The sequence below is a fragment of the Chiloscyllium plagiosum genome, unplaced genomic scaffold, assembly GCF_037043375.1.
Source record: "Chiloscyllium plagiosum isolate Xiang-an unplaced genomic scaffold, Cpla_swu_hap1 HiC_scaffold_4, whole genome shotgun sequence".
In the NCBI taxonomy this organism is placed as follows: Eukaryota; Metazoa; Chordata; class Chondrichthyes; order Orectolobiformes; family Hemiscylliidae; genus Chiloscyllium; species Chiloscyllium plagiosum.
Genome location: NW_028270142.1, coordinates 115,684,801 through 115,702,428, shown reverse-complemented (window position 1 = coordinate 115,702,428; position 17,628 = coordinate 115,684,801). Strand labels below are relative to the sequence as shown.

The 17,628-nt window shown below is 40.7% G+C and overlaps 1 protein-coding gene across 1 annotated transcript in view; it reads right to left on the bottom strand.

The window, feature by feature from the left end:
- The window catches only part of zc3h3 (zinc finger CCCH-type containing 3), a 272,870-nt gene that overhangs the window by 174,795 nt on the left and 80,447 nt on the right, over positions 1-17,628 (bottom strand). The window lies entirely within an intron of this gene.

The window sequence follows — 17,628 nt, the reverse complement described above, 5'->3', positions numbered from 1 at the left end:
GAGTGGCAATATAATGCAGGCAGTGAGCAGCTTGGAATTAGTGGTATTCTCATGTACCTGCTGCCTTTGTTCTTCTAGCTGGAAGTGGTCATGGGTTGAAAGGTGCTGTCAAAGAACCTTTGGTGAATTTCTACAGTGCATCGAGATAGTACACTGTTGCAACTGAACCATGTTTACAGTTTAGTTTTCCCTCCATCCATGTGTTTTTCCCCCTGTTTTCTATGTTTGCTTGTGTAAGGGGGAGTTTATAAAGAGTTCAAAGTCTTCATTACCAAAGTTTACTTCATCTAATTTAATTATTCAACTGTAGCTGGAATTTAATTACTTGGACTAAATAGTGAGTTTGTTAAGTATAGAAACCTGTTCCATACTTTCAATCAACCAAAGTCTAAAAATCAAACAGTTTGGGATTTTCTTTGTATTGTTTAAAACTTTAGAAACATCCAATCAAACTGTACAAAAGAGGTCCTTTGGCCCATCAAGTCTGCACCAACAAAAGCCACTCTAAACCTACACTAATCTCACCTTCTAGCACTTGTCTCATATATTGAACTTTTTGAGATTTCAAGTACTAATTCAAGAACGTTTTTTTTAAAATTGAGGTTCACTGCCCCAACCACCCTTTTGGGCAGTGCATTCCAGAATCCCATCACTGAAAAAGGAAATCCTCAAATCCCCTGCCCATCATCTGAGAATTACACCCTTTGTTACTGACCCTTCAACTAAGAGAAATAGCTGCTTTCTGTTCACTCTGTCCATGTCATTCAGAATTTTACACACTTTAATCAGGTCCCCTCTCAATCTTCTCTGCTCTAAAGAAAATAACCTGAGCTTATTCAGCCGCTCTTCATAGGTGAACGGCTCCATCTTAGGCAACATACTGTTGAATCTCCTACATCCCTCAGCACAATCACAGATTTCCTATAGGGCAGTGACCAGAACGGCACACCATTTCCAGCTGTGGTCAAACCGATGTCTTGTACAGATCAAAAATAACCTCCCTGTTCTTAAATCTATGCCGACTGAGAAAGGGAAGTGTCCTATATGCTTTCTTAGTTACCCTATTAACTTGTCCTGCCACCTTGGTACGGATAAACACCCCAAGATCTTCTGTTTCTCTGAGTTTCCTACTGTGGGACCTCATCAAAGGCTTTGCTGAAATCCATTGAAGCAATTGCCCTTTCCTCATCAACATATCTTGTCACCTCCTCAAAACATTCAACCAGGTTTGTCAGGCACAACCTCTCTTGGACAAAGCCACGTTGATTACCCCTGATCAAATCTTGCCTTACCAAGTAGAGATTAATTCTTTCCTTCTGAATTTTTTTCAATATTCTCTACCACTGATGTGAACTTTACTGGTCTGTAATGCCCTGGTTTATCTCTAACACATTTATTGAAAAGTGAAACCACATTAGCTGTCTTTGGCACACCTCTGTGGTCAGAGAGGAATTAAAAATTTGGGTCAGAGCTCTTGTAATTTCCTCCTTAGTCTCCCACAGCAGGTTGGGATACAACGCATCCAGACCTGGGGGTTTGTGTCGTATTTTAAGCCTCAAATATCTTCTTACTCCCCATGTCAATCAGCTCAAGAACCTCACATTCCCTTCCTTGAATTCTGTACCTACATCCTCCTTTTCCAAAGTGAAGACAGATATGAAGAACTTCACTAAAACTCAAACTATGTTCTCTAGCTCCAAGCACAGATTCCCCCTTAGTCCCTAATGGGCCCTAATCTTTCCCGGATTATTCTTTTCATCTCGATACACTTTCAATGAAAAAAGATTAAAGTGTTAGGTTAGTGATAAACCAAAGATAATTGAAAGTAATCTAACACGTCAATCTTTTTTCATGAACCCTCTGTGTTCTCCAAAATGTGAACCCCTCTGCACTTTCTATACTCCAGTAGGATCTCCATTAGGTTAATCCCTTTGCACCTGTTAAAAACCTCTCTTTTCCTTCTTATCCAGTTCTGAATATTCCTAAACATCCTGAGTTCTCTGGGCTTATTGTTCTGACACTTCAGAGAATGCCCCCATTGTTTTGCTGTAGATATATCCAGAAGTAGTTGTTCGCAGTCTATTTTGGCCAGATTCTGCCTCATTTTTATAAATCTATCTTCACCCAATCCAAAACCTTTTTTTTTCTCCATAGCAAAATGAATACATAAGGTTTTGTGGTCACAGTCACTAAAATGCTCCCAAAGAGCTGCCTGGCTTCATTCTCTAGTATGAGGTCCAGCACTTTGCCATCCATTGACAGACATTTTACGTGTTGATATCAAAAGCGCTCCTAAGTATATTTCAAGAAATCTCTCTCTTTTAAACTAGCTGTACTTTGAAAATCTTTGAGGAGAAAGTGAGGTCTGCAGATGCTGGAGATCAGAGCTGGAAATGTGTTGCTGGAAAAGCGCAGCAGGTCAGGCAGCATCCAAGGAGCAGGAGAATCGACGTTTCGGGCATAAGCCCTTCTTCAGGAATGAAAATGCCAAGTAATGTTGGGAAGTTGAAATTCTCTAATATAATTATGCTATTATTGTTTTTATACACCTCAGTGAATCGCCTACAAATTCGCTGGTCTATTCCACACTGACATGGGTCTGACAATATATTCTCAACAGTACGACTGCCCATTTTTTGTTCCTAAACTCTACTTACAAAGCTTCATTTGAGGACCTTTCCATATATTGTACCTCCTTACTGCAGTACGCAGCTCCTCAATTAAGAATGTGACCACCATCTCCTCTTTTATACCCTCCCGTCTTGCCTAAAAATCCTACATACTAGGATGTTGAGTTGTTATTCCTGTCCCTCCCTCAACCACATCTCTGAAGAAAACATCACAAATTCCATACGTCAATTCATGCCCTTACTCACCTGTCTTACCTATTATACTTCTGCTATTAAAGTAGAAGCCATCCAGCTTCACATTACCCCAATGAAACTCAACATGGCTGTACTCTCTCTGCCTTGGTTCCTTTACTAAAGTATATTGTGTTGCTATTATACTAACACTCTGTGTGCCCTTTTGTGATTGCAAAAAACAGCGGGGCTTGGTTTCCATCATTCCACCCTGTGAGTCATGATTAAAACGTTTGGGGCTCTTGGCTGGGATTGAACCTGGAACAGAGGCAATGAGAATTTGGAAGTGGTAGTGGGAAAGACACAGGTGAAGAAAAATCAAGTTTTACACCATGTTTAAGACATAGCAAAGCATTTTCTGCAGATAGTGAAATATCGAAATCAGGTGACAGTCCGTTACAACTGAAATGGCTAGAGCATAAGGAGAGAATGTTAAAAACTGGAGCTGGAGTTCAAAATATGCGCTATCCCAATGAGTCATGATTCATCCCTTTCCATCTTCACTTCTTCATGTTTTGCTTGCATGGGTCTGCTCTCAGCAGAGCTAATCTACTTTCTACTATTTACACCTATCACTAACGAGGAGCAGGAGAATTGACATTTCAGGCATAAGCCCTTCATCAGGCATGAGCCATTCCTGATGAAGGGCTTTTGGCCAAAACATCGATTCTCCTGTTCCTCAGATGCTGCCTGACTTGCTGTGCTTTTCCAGCACCACAGTCTCAACTCCTAAACTTCGAACAATGTAGAGCTAGTCATGAAACAGTCAAAAAAAGTGAATAAAATTTAAAGTTCAAAATCCTTTCTCATAATTATTAAGAAAGAATGTCAGGATCAACTTTCACAAACAAAAACAGAAGAAAAAACCCAACTTTGTTCTGTTTCTAATCTTTGTCCTTTCTTCACAACTGATAGCTCAGAATACAGACCAGGAAAACTGCAGCTACCAGCTTGTGCTGATTCATGTGATTTATTTGCAACAGTTCTACCAAAGCTACAAATGACCTCATCAAATAAAGACAGATGCTGAAAATCTGAAACAAACACAGAATGCTGGAGAAACTCAGCAGGTCTGGCAGCATTTGTGGAAAAAGAAACAGAGTTAACATTTTGAGTCCGGAAAACCCGGACTTCCGTAGAAGTGTCACACCAGACGCAAGACACTTACAGAAGCAAGTGGCAGAAAATTTTGTCAAAAAATATCTTCAGTAGCTGCTTGGGCAAGTAATTACCACTCAGTCTGAGGGGAAAATTTACATTAAAATAGATTGTTTAAATTGATTCTAGGATTCTTTATTTCCCCTTTGTGTTACACAACACAATCCACAGATTAGCAACTCTAAGTCACAAACTAAATTCCACATCCTCATTACATCATATCTGCAGCCATGTTTCGGCAATTCAGAAATGACCAAGGAAGAGAAATAACGAACCTGGTGAAGAGAATAGCTGTTCACCTTTCTATAATAAAATCAGACACCCTCCATATCTGAAATGATTGAGTACTATGAACAATCCATATATACTTGGTCAGACTTGTCTGAAATTGAACAATAGAAATTTAAAGCTAGACAAAAGGATTTTAATGGGAACTTATGCAAGCCATTTTTCTGTATTTACGTTGACGCTGTCCTCCTTGTAAGACAGTTTTGGAATTAAAAACTCGCTTATACCTCAGAATGTAATATCATTTTGTAGACAATGTGTTTTTTTCATCTTAGACAAGAACGGAAACTCTCTCAATCTGACTCAGCACATTTAGGTTCATGGAGTGCCAGCAAACCTAACTTTAGGCAGATGTTTAATTTGGGAAGTGAGTTTACCTTCAGTTGTGGCACCAGCAGAGTGGGACCTCCTTATTAACAGAGAACATCACCAACACTGTGCAACAGCACCTCAATTTAACAACTATTGGTTATAAAAAGACTAATTCCACATTGACAGACATCACTCTAAGCATGCTTATTTTTATTACCAACAATATTCTGAGCTCCTCTGTTATCAGCCAACAACACACCACAGGCCAGCGAGGTCAGGGCTAATGACTAATCGATCTCATTAGATTCTCCTAATTAAGAATATTATTGTAGCTAGAGATGAAGAGTAATACAGTGTTAGTGCTATTTGAACATGTTATGAATACTATTCATCATGACAGGGAAAAAAAAACAAAATCCATGGTTAATAAGTGGGCAAGGCAGAAACCGCTGAGACTGCACAATGAAAGCAGAATCCAACCTTAGTCCCTTGCTCGTAAAGCTGTATTGCAGTCACTGCTACACTGATACAGTCCGCATGACTCTAGCAGATATATACACAAAGTTCAGCTGAATATTCACCACCCTGGAGAGGAAATTATGCATTGAATAGTCTAGGTTTTATAGTGCTTTACTCTCCAGTGAGTCAAACAAAATAGCATTTCTAAATTATTGGCTAATTGAATAAGAGCTAAAAACTTGGAAGCCAAATACAAGAGGAAAGGCAAATAAAACTTTTTCATTCAAGCATAGTTGCAAAATATTGTGCTCAGCAAGACCACTGAAGGAAGCATAAATAAGATTAAGAGACAATTAGACCCGCTCTGGTGTAAAGGGTAATTGATACATACTATGGATAGATGATGGAATAATATTGAAAGGGGACAGGTTTATTTGGCCTGAATTCTATTTCTTCAAGCCCTTTTCCCAAAATCATGGGAAATACAGCATAATTGTAGCTTTATCAAACTTCAAGATAAAGTAATTGATCTGCTTATAATACTGTCTGGGTTTTCTATCAGAATTTGATAAAGAAACAGGAAGAGGAGGGCAATTTAATGAAATATTAAATAGAAAATAGGGACAGAGAGAAGAATCAGGACTAGAGTGGACTGCCTAGACAGCATAATGACCCTTAGCACAAGAAATGAAGGGATATGAGTCTCCTTTGCCTGAAAGGGTGATTTGTGAAATTACTTTGTTCAGCCTCGAGTAATTTGCTGAGGGGCAAGGGTCTACAGCATAAAACTACTCACAATTTGGCAACTTCACTCAGACGTGGAAATGGGATAGTCACATTCCATAGTTACTATAGGCAGTTACTATAGTTCTGTTTTTAACTACAGTTTTAGAAAGTCTTGATCATGTTGTACCACTTAAGAATTTGGAATAAAGAATATTTTAGAAATGTGGAAGGGTTAGCAAACTCTTGTTCATTTTGAAGTTCAGGAGTGCAAAGCACATTATTAAGGCAGGGAAGGACAACACTTGAATGCTCCACTCACTATATGAACTTTTTATAGAGGGGTGTGCAAAACTGCACACAGTAATTAAATGTGGCCTAACCAATGGTTTGTACTAATACATAATTAGTTCTTACTCTTGAATTTTAAACCTCAATAAAAACAACATACTACGGATGCTGAAAATCTGAAACAAACATATAATTCTGGATAAAATCAGAAGATATTACAGCAACTGCAGGGATAGGAACAGAGTTAATGCTTTTAGTATGACTTCTTCAGTTCTGAAATTCCTGGGGAGGACAACTTCCAGTCCCAAAAACAACTGCATACCACTACGCTTTGCTACCTGTCACCCAGGCATTTTTTTTTCCATTTTGTTACCACCCGTTTTAATTCCAGCAACTTCAACTTTGCTCACAAGTCTCCTGTATAATACTTTATGAAATCCATTTTCAAAGTTCAGGTAAACTACATCAATAGAAATACCTGATGAATCATGTATGTTCTCTTATACAGAATTCAAACAAGTTAGTTTGAATTAACCATTAACAAATTCATGCAGACTTTCCTTAATCTGCATTTGTCAAAGTTCTATCGATATTGACCTAAATTATGGGCTCTAAAGGATCCCCAATCACTAATGTTAAACTGATTGACTTGTAATTGTTGGCTTAATTCAAAGCACAGTGGTACTTTAGTTCGTACTGCTGCCTCACAACACCAGGGACCGGGGTTTGATTCTGGCCTCGGACAACCATGTGGAATTTGCTCATTCTCCCAGTATGTGCATGGGTTTCTGCTGAATGCATCAGCTTCCTCCCACAGTCCAAAAATGTGGATTGGCCATGCTAAATGATCCATAGCATTCGGGGATGTGTAGGTTAGGTGCATTGGCCATGGGAAATACAGGGTTGCAGGGATAGAATAGGTGGATGGGTCTAAGTGGAGGGTTGGTGTGAACCTGTTTAGCCAAATAACCTGTTTCTACACTGTTAGTCTTCTATATAAAAAAATTCTTAAATCGTTTTTGAAATGAGGGTGTAATATTAACTTCCACACTTCACAGGTCAATCTATATTAGATTTCTTGTAGATAAGCACGAGGTAAGGCATAGAGTCATAGAGAATTACAGCATGGAAATAGACCCTTCGGTCCGACCTGTCCATGCCGACCAGATATCCCAACCCAATCTAGTCCCACCTGTCAGCACCCGGCCCATATCCCTCCAAACTATTCCTATTCATATACCCATCCAAATGCCTCTTAAATGTAGCAATTGTACCAGCCTCGCTGCTTTTTTTTTTGAGGTATTTTAGGTGTTGGAGGTGATTTCATCGAATTCCAGGAGCAGCAATTACTGTTTTATATGCTGTTGCATTGTTTTGGAACTTTGGAAAAAAAAGTCAAAACAACAGCAGTTTAAAAGGGAGAAGAACAGACAAAGGAAGCACCTGGTGAGGACAGTGCGAGAGCGAGAGAGAGCGAGAGAGAGCGAGAGAGAGAGAGAGCACGAGAGAGAGAGAGAACGTGCACAGTTACCACCTTTGCTGTTTGAATTTGTGTGTCGCTGGACATCGGAGTGAAACAGTGAAATTCACAACTAATCTCGGAGGAACTGTTGGGCGAAGTTCACAGCACAGAATCAGATAAGTTAATTGTTGTTTTAAGTCTGTCCAAGAGAAAGGATGCAGTAGTGAGTATAGTGGATTCTTTCTTGATTATATGTTTTTGGAGATAGGTCTCTTGATTAAACTTAAAATATAAGCCATAGCTATTAATTTAACCTGGGGCAGTGTTTGTAGAGGAATAAGACGGTGTTATTTTCTGGGTCTGTAGATTGTGAAGAGCAAAAATGGCCTTTGCAGTGATATGTACTTCTTGTCAGATGGGGGAGTTTAAAGAGAGTTTAAGGGTTACTGCGGAATATATCTGCCATAAATCCTGTTGGATGCGAATCTTATCACATTGAGTGGATCGGTTGGAGAGACAGACAGAAGTGATGAGGAATTTGCAACAGCAACAGTATGCGATGGATGGCAGTTATAGGAAGGGGGGGAAAAGTCTAAGATACAGTCACATAGATGGGTTAACTCCAGGAAGGGCGAGAGAGGTCAGCACCTAGGGCTGGAGTCTTTTGTAAATATACACATTTCAAACAGGTACGCTGTTTTGGAAAATGTAGAGGGTGATGGATTCTCAGGGGAACGTAGCACAAACAGCCAAGTTTCTGATATTGAGACTGGCTCTAATGCAACGAGGGGTACGTCGGCTTACACGAGATCAATTGTGTTAGGGGATTCTGTAGTCAGAGGTACAGACAGACGTTTCTGTGGCCAGCAGAGAAAAAGCAGAATGGTGTGTTGTTTCTCTGGTGCCAGGATCAAGGGTGTCTCAGAAAGGGTGCAGAATGTTCTCACGGGGGAGAGGGGCCAGCCTCCACCACATCCTCTGGCAGCTCATTCCATATACATACTACCCACTGCGTGAAAAGGTTGCCCCATAGGTTTCTTTTATATCTTTCCCCTCTCACCATGCCCTATAGTTCTGGGCTCCCCGACCCCAGGGAAAAGACTTTGCCTATTTACCCAATCCATGCCCCTCATAATTTTGTAATCCTCTATAAGGTCACTCCTCAGCCTCTGATGCTCCAGGGAAAACAGCCCCAGCCTGTTCAGCCTCTCCCTATAGCTCAAACCCTCCAATCCTGGCAACAGCCTTGTGAATCTTCTCTGAACCCTTTCAAGTTTCACATCTTTCCTATAGGAAGGAGACCAGAATTGCATGCAATATTCCAAAAGTGGCCTAACCAATGTCCTGTATAGCCGCAATATGACCTCCCAACTCCTGTACTCAATACTCTGACCAATAAAGGAAAGCATACCAAACGCCTTCTTCACTATCCTGTTTACCTGCGACTCCACTTTCAAGGAGCTATGAACCTGTAGTCCAAGGTCTCTGTTCAGCAACACTCCCTGGACCTTACCATTACCTCGAGAACACACGTTTGCTCATTCCACTCATGAGATTTTACATTTCAAGTGTCTTTTATAATCTTCCTCATTATCACCTCCTTGTTTCCAGCAAGTTTCAAAAAATGTGTTCCCTGTACCCAACCCAAAGATATTTCAAGCCCAAAATGTTGCAACCGTGAAGACATAATTCAAGGACAGGCAGCTCAACATTGCAGGGTATAGAAGTTTCAGACACAATGGGAGAAGAGGAGAAAAGTGAGAGAGGTGGAAGCATTGTATTATTGATGAAGCAAACCATCACGAACGAGGCAGGATTTCCGACAAGGTTCTTCAAATGAGGCCATTTAGGTAGAGCTTAGAAATAAAAAAAAAGGTGATTATTTGCTACGATTACAGGCCTCTCAATAGGGAGAGGGAGTAGATTTTTAGGCAAATCACGGAAAGGTGAGAGAGAAACAGGGTTTGAGTTTTAGGGGACTTCAACTTTGATAATATTAATTGAGATCACCTTCGTGTGAAAGGGTTAGATGGGGTGGAATTTTTAAGGAAAGCTTTTTGTCAGTATGTAGGTAAGCCAACAAAAGATGGAGCAGTTCTTGACCTAATGTTATTTTAGAAATACGAAATGGTTGGAAGTCTTTAAAAAAAAAACTGCTCATTTTGAAGTTCAGGAGTGTAAAGTACATTATTAAGGCAGGGAAGGACAACAGCTGAATGCTCCACTATCTATATGCCCTTTTAATAGAAGGATGTACAAAGCTCCACACAGTAATTAAATGTGGTTAAAGTTTCAGTGGACAAGCATTCTGGAGTAGGTAACCATAACTATAAGCTTCAAAGTCATTGTGGAAAGGGATGAGGATACTGCAGAAGTGAAGTGTCAAAATTAGGGGCAGGCCAATTTCAATATGTTTAGACAGGATCTGGCGATGTGGCAAACATATGTGGCAGTTAGGTTTACATTTGGTAAGTGGGAGTCTTTTAATACAGGCAGTTTTCCTATAATGCCCCAGTTGTGAAACCTCGCTTATTTCAAAAAAGGCTTAAGATAAATACTGGGGTCTGCGAGAAAAGTGGGGTTAGGGGCAGACCAGCAAAACATATCACTCATGATCGCTCAAAAATCACCCAAAAGTCTAAGACAAGGTTTAGCACCGCCTGAATGAAGGTATAAATCATATTTATCAACACTAGTAAATTTAACACAGTACATTTAAAAAGTATTGTTAATGCAATGATACATCATGGTGCATAAACTAGATTCCCTTATTCATGTTCAGTGAGCTACATCACATATTCTCTCCTTACATTCAAAAAGCTTTTAATATCTAGCTTCTCTTCCAGTATTATAGCCTTCTTTTGCATTCACCACCTGAAATTTTATCATCAGGACACTTCTTGCTAACATTCTTGTCACTCTGCCCCTCCATTTCTTCAAAAAAGGGATAATTTAGGAGTAGCACACCTTTCACAGGAAGCTGCTTCATGCATCTCTCTCAGAAAGTTGCTCTCTGTACAGTAACTCTCACAGAAAGTTGCTCTGTCAGCAGCTGACGTTGGCGCATGTGTAGAACAGCATGGAGACTTTGGCACAAATATCAGTGCATATGCAGAATGAAGCACACAAAACAATCACCACTGAAATCTGTGCTTTTGTAGGTATTCTCGAAAATACCATTCCCTAATTCCCCAGCAAATCAGCTCTGCTGAAACACGCTTTATCCAAGAACCACCTGTAGTAGTATAGTGAGAATTCAGGACCATGGTATTCCTGTAAGGATGAAGGGCAAGGGGAGCAAGTCCAAGGAATCCTGGATGTCAAGGGATATTGAGAATTTGACAAAGAGAAAGAAGGAAACTAATGTCAAATACAGCATCTTAAAATATATAGAAGGCCCTTCAAATGTATGGAATGTAGGAGGCTGATTAAAAAGGAGATTAAGAGGTCAAAGAGAGGCCATGAAATATCTTTGGCTGACGGGATCAAGGAAAATCCCCAAGACTTTTCAGAAGTGTATCAAAAGTAAGACAATTACCAGGAAAATATTGGGACTTATCCAGGGATTCTATGACTCAAATGATTATTTTAAAGACCAAAGGGGCAACCCATGCGTGGAGGCAGGGGACATGGTTAAAGTCTTAAATTAATACATCTGATCTATATTTACAAGGAGAAAGACATTTAGACAGAGATTTCAGTTGGGTGAGATTTCAGATAGTGAGATTTTATAACACATTAGGTTAATAAAGAAGAAGTATTAGATGTTTTAGCAGTCATCGAAGTACATGAATCCCTAAAACCTGCTATGGCAAAGGAGGAGATTGCTGGGACTTTGGCAGATATTTTTAATACTTGGCTGGCCACAGGCAAAATGCCAGATGACTGGAGGATAGCTAATGTTGGAATGATGTCAATTGGGAAGAGGATGATCTCAGGTTACAATCTTATATCGATCATCTGGTAAATTGCAAACAATAGCAGATGGAATTTAATCCAGGGAAGTGTCAGGTGATACATTTTGGGAGGTCTAATAAAGGAAGTAGTGCTTAGAAACAAGGGGATCTTGGGATACAAGTCCATAGATCCCTGAAGCTATCAGTACAGGTAGACAGAGTGAAGGCAGCATACAGGATGTTTATCTTCATTAGATGGGATGAAGAATATAGAAGCAAGGAGGTCTGAAACAATTTAAAAAATATTGGCTAGGTCTCAGATGCAATACTGTGTGCAGTTCTGTCACCACATGATCAGAAAGACATGACTCAACTGGAGAGGGTGCAGAGGAGATTCACCATGATTTTGCCTGTGATAAAAAAAATCTCAGTTGTAAGGAATGACTGGAAAGGCTGAGTTTATTTTCCTTGGAGCAGAGAAGGCTGAGGGAGGATCTGATTGAGATATACAAAATTATGAGAGGCATAGATAGAGTAGATTGTGAGTTTCTCTTCCCTGTGGCAGACATATCTAAGACTAGAGGGCATAACTTTAAGATGAGAAATAAGTAGTTCACAGGAGATCTGAGAAAAAAAATGCTTTGACCCAGAGTGTAGTAAGTATATGGCACCTGCTGCCTGAGAGGGTGGTGGAGACACTCCCACAACATTTAACAAGCATCTGGAAAAGTACTTATAAGACTGGGGCATACTAAGCTATGGACCAAGCACAGGTAATTTGGAGTAGCGTTGCTTGGTGTTGGAAGGCATGGATATAGTGGGCTGAAGGACCTGTTTCTATGTTGTATGACTGTATTTATATATACAGTCAGTTCTGATTTAATATGTTAATTTGGTTCTTGTGCGATATCATGTTATAAGAAAATTGTGCAATATCTGCGTCATTTAACCTAATGGGGCCGGAATCATGTTATCACCAATACAGGTAAGGAAAGCTTGTGTTCTATGAATAAGGTGTAAATTCTTCAGTTGTGTTAAAGCCAATTTGCATTGAAGAAACATGCATTATAACAGAACCAACTATTTAGCTACAGATGACATACACTGCTGCTACTGTGCATCTGTGGTGGCGAGTTGAAGGTGATGGATGAAGTAGCAATGAAGCAGGCTGTGTTATCATAAAAAATGTGTATGTATTCAGGTAAATAAAAAGTATTCTACCACTCTCTTAGCTTGTACCTTGGAGATGATAGACAGATAATGGAGAAGGCAGAAGGTAAATTACTCGCCACAGAATTCCTGACCTGCCTTTGTATATATTCTAATATAGTCTAATTCAGTTTCCGGTCAACACTGATGGGGTTGATAGTGTGGGACTGAATGATAATGTTGTTGAATTTCATTGTCAGGTGATCATTGCCTGGCAGTTGTTGGCACAATGTTATTTGCCAATAATCAATCCAACCTCTGTCTTCCTGAATTTGGCAAGAGTTGCTTCAGTATCTCAGAAGTTATCAATAGTGCTGAACATTGTTCGTTCATGATTGCAGAACACTACTTCTGACTTTATGGAGGAATATCCTGGGATTGAGATGATTGAATGATACGTTTAGACCTTCTCTCTTGATATCCAATGACTCCAATTTTGCTAGGTTTCCTTGATGCCACATTCAATCAAATACCACCTTGTTATCAAGTCACTTTCACCTCACCTCTAGAGTTCAACTCGTTTGTCTGTGTTTGACCCCAGGCTTTAATAAGATCACCATCTTGTTGGTCTTGGCAGGACCCAAACTGAGCTTTAGTAAGCAGGTTGTTGCTGAGCAAACATCACTTGTCTGTCATTGTCGACAACTCCTTCCATCACTTTGTTATTACTGCTGCATTCCTTTTTCAATCACAAGCCAGATATTCTATCAGTGAAGATATTTGCCACCATGTCAGAATGTTGTGCGCTCAAGTTCCATTCTACAGATGAACACACAATCTAGGCACTTCATATCTTTGATACAAAACATTAAACTCAGAATCAGTCTGCCCTCAGCCTGATACGAGATACCAATGGAACTATCTTAAAGAGGCATTCTCCTGGTGTCATGCCAATATTTACAACCAACATTACTAAAACAATTCATCGGGACAGATATTTTATTGATGCTTGTGAAATGTCACATTGAAGAAATTAATGGCCACATTTCTTAGTTTACAGAATTGTCAACTCTTCATTCACACCTTTTTGTTTTAAGTTGTAAAGCTTCTGAGAAATCCAAGCCAAATGGTCACTTTTTCAACTTTAATTAAGCAACTACTTTTATTTCTCTGTTGTATCCAAGAATTGTACCTAGGTATTTGTACCTAAGACATCTGCCTTCTTATGGCGACATCGTAAAAGCTTTTTACCGTATTCCTCCAATGGAGGACACACATGACTATAAAAGGATATGGTATGGTATCATACTTCAAAATGGAATTCCGGCTCCGGATAATTAGGGAGGAGATTGCTTCAACAGCATAGCTTGAAGAGAGCATATCTGATGGCACACCTGCCATCAGATCAGAACAGTTGTGAGTTTGAGTCCCGCAGTAAGTCATTAATGTACAGCCTAGGCTAAAGTTTCAGTGCATTATCAAAAATTGAAAGGATGCCATCTTTTCGATGAGATGTCAGTTCAAATAGCAAGTCAATAGAGTTAATTTCTTGAATATACAAAATCCAATAAATTAACTGAAATTCTTTATCCAAACCTACTTAAGGCCATTTGGCCAATTTAATCTTCTTTGCCATTCAATGAGATCATAGCTGATCAGATAATTCTTGGTTCTATTTTTCTACCTTACCCCCAAAATCCTGGATTCCCTTAGTAATTAAAAATCTCAGTCTTGAATATTCTCAACTAAACCTAACCTTATCACAGCATCTACAACCTCTGTGGTATAGGTTTCTCTAGGTACTCTGAGAAAAATATAAATCCCTATATCACTCTTAAATGGATTACAATTTACGCTAAGATTATGTCATCTGGTCCAAGATTTTCCCACAGGGAAAACACCTCTCCACATTTACCCTGTCAAGTTCCCAGAGAATCTAGTGTGTTTTAATAGGTTGCCCCTCATTCTTCTAAATTCCAATGAGTCCAAGCCAAGCCTACTCAACCTCCTGTTACGACATGAAGACAACGGCGAAACTAATTCAGCCTTTCTACCTCTGTATACTTAACATATTACAACCTTCAAACACCCTCAAAATTGACCCTAACTGCTCCTAACCAGATTTTTGGACAACTAATCCCAGCCACAGTTTGTATCTTAAACAAAAGAAACACCAATTTATTAATAACATAATAATGTTACCAGAACAAAGATTAAATAACAAAGTAATCTAATCGGTCTCAGCTCTCTACTCAACAGACTTTGTTGACAGGTGAAAGTGAGGACTGCAGATGATGGAGAGTTAGAGTAGGAAAGTGCAGTGCTAGAAAAGCACAATAGGTCAGGCAGCATCCGAGGAGCAGCAGAGTTGACATTTCCAGCATAAGCCTTTCATCAAGAATGGGTGGGTGGGTGGGGAGCCGAGAGATAAATAGGAATGTGGGGGTAGGGCAAGGGAAGGTAGCTGGGAAGGCGATAGGTGGAGGCAGGTGGGGTATGATTGTGATAGGTCAGTGGGGTTGGTGGAGCGGATAGGTGGGAAAGAAGATGGACAGGTGGGACAGGTCAAGTGGGTGGTGCCAGATTGGAAGGGTGGGTCTGGGATAAGGTGGGGGGAGGGGAGATTTGGAAACTAGTGAATGTTGATGCCGTGTGATTGAAGGGTTCCAAGGCAGAATATAAGGCATTCTTCCCTCAGTTGTCAGGTGGCTAGCTGGGATTGGACAGTGGAGGCGGCCCAGGACTTGCATGTCCTCAGTGGAGTGGAAAGGGCCACAAGGTGGAGTTATTGGGTGCGTGTCCCCAGAGATGTTCCCTGAAACGATCTGAGATTTGGAGTTCTGTCTCTTTGATGTAAAGGAAACCACATCAAGAGCAGTGGACATAGAAGATGAGGTGGGTGGATGTGCAGGAAAGTCTCTGCTAGATGTGAGAAGATCTTTTGGGCCTTGGACAGAGGTGAGGGGGGAAGCTGTAGGTTTTACACTCTTGCGGCAGCAAGGCAAGGTGACGAGCTGGAGGGTGGGTTGGTGGTGGTGGTGGTGGTGGTGGAGACGGAGGAGGGAAATGGGGCATGGATCTACTGCGGGAGTAACAGAGGGAATGGTCTCTGCGGAATGCAGATGGGGTAAGGAGGGAAATATGTCTCTGGTGGTGGGACCTGATTGTAGGCAGCGGAAATGGTGAAGGATAATGCACTGTCTCTGGATATTTGTGAGGTGGATGGTGAAGACCAACGTCCTTGTTGCGGTTGGAGGGTGGCAGGGGAAACCATCTGGGATATCCTGGAATGGAACTGCTCCTTCTGGGAGCAGATAACAGCAGAGGAATTGGGAGTAAGGGATAGCATTTTTATATGAGGGGGTTGGGAGGAGGTGTAGTCCAGGTAGCTGAGAGAGTCGGTGGGTTTGAAATAGATGTCTATGTTGAGTCGGTTGCCGGAGATGGAGACGGAGAGGTCCAGGAAGGGGAGAGGTGTCCAAGATGGTCCAGGTGAACTTAAGGTCAGGGTAGAAGGTTTTGAAGTTGATGAACAGCTCCATTTGTTTCCAGCCCCACTCTCACAAAAGGCAGACAGACAAACACAGCTAAGGGATAAATGAAGGAAAATAACAAAACTGGCCAGATTTTTAAAATATTTCACAATGCGTTATACCACAGGCATAGATGATGGCATCTTAGTTGATTTTCTGAAGATGCCAATCACGCTGACCTTTACAGTTCACTCCGATAAAACTGCTTATGGGAGCTTAGGCAAGGATCTTTCAAATCTTTATGCTGTTGCATCAATAAGCAGAAAACACAGTGGAAAACACAATATAAACTCTGACCAATTTCTGACAGACGGACCAACTCCTCCCCAAGGTCTCAGATACCATTCAGCATCTGTCATCTGCTTCAGCATTAGGTCATTTTTTAGATTTGATGGAACCAATTACCAGGTACTGACCTCGATTATAGCCAACTTCTGCTATCTGTTTACACATAATGTTCTTCCCTCATGGTGCCTATGCATAACCTTTTGATCAGGAGTCAACCTGGGAAAGCAAATCTTTGCAGGACATAGGACCTTACAATTAAGTGCATAAGGTGTGCTGCTGAACCTGAAGTGCAAGTTCATAGCTCCTTGAAAGTAGAGTCGCAGGTAGATTGGATAGTGAATGTAGCATTTAGTATGCTTTCCTTTATTGGTCAAAATACAGAGGAAACTCGATTATCCGAATATCAATTATCAAGGTCCCGATAGAAACATTATATCAAAGAGCTGTTTCAACCCTGATTTTCTGTTTACAGGTACAATGATTAAAAACGAACTCGGCTCACTGAAATGCTGCCAAGGACAGTCCTGGACAGTCCAGGCACCGTCTCCAAATGACTGATCTCCCGCCCTCTCTCCCCCAACACTTTCTCTGGAGTTCTACACAGGGGTGAACCCAAAACCCCCTTTCCCTGATAATCTCAACGTTGTCCTGTAGAGGGCAAAGTGGGAACCTGTCAAAAAGTTTTGATTTGGAGATGCCGGTGTTGGACTGGGTGTACAAAGTTAAAAATCACACAACACCAGGTTATAGTCCAACAGGTTTAATTGGAAGCACACTAGCTTTCGGAGCGACGCTCCATCAGACAATCACCTGATGAAGGAGCATCGCTCCGAAAGCTAGTGTGCTTCCAATTAAACCTCTTGGACTATAACCTGGTGTTGTGTGAGTTTTCACTTTGTCAAAAAGTTTGTGTGTGCATGTGTGCGTGCATGTGTGTGAGAAATAGGAAGGGTTTGGAGGGATATGGGCAGGGTGCTGGCAGGTGGGACTAGATTAGCTTGGGATATCTGGTCGGCATAGATAAATTGGACCGAAGAGTCTGTTTCCGTGCCGTACATCTCTATGACTTAATGCCTCTAAATAATGGCCAGGCCTGGCCTCATAAATGAGTAAAAGCTTATTTAGTCTGATATCCTTTTAGCACGATATGCCACCCACTGTCCAAAAGTCATCTTTAGCACTAAGTTCCCACCTCCAAACCTAAATTA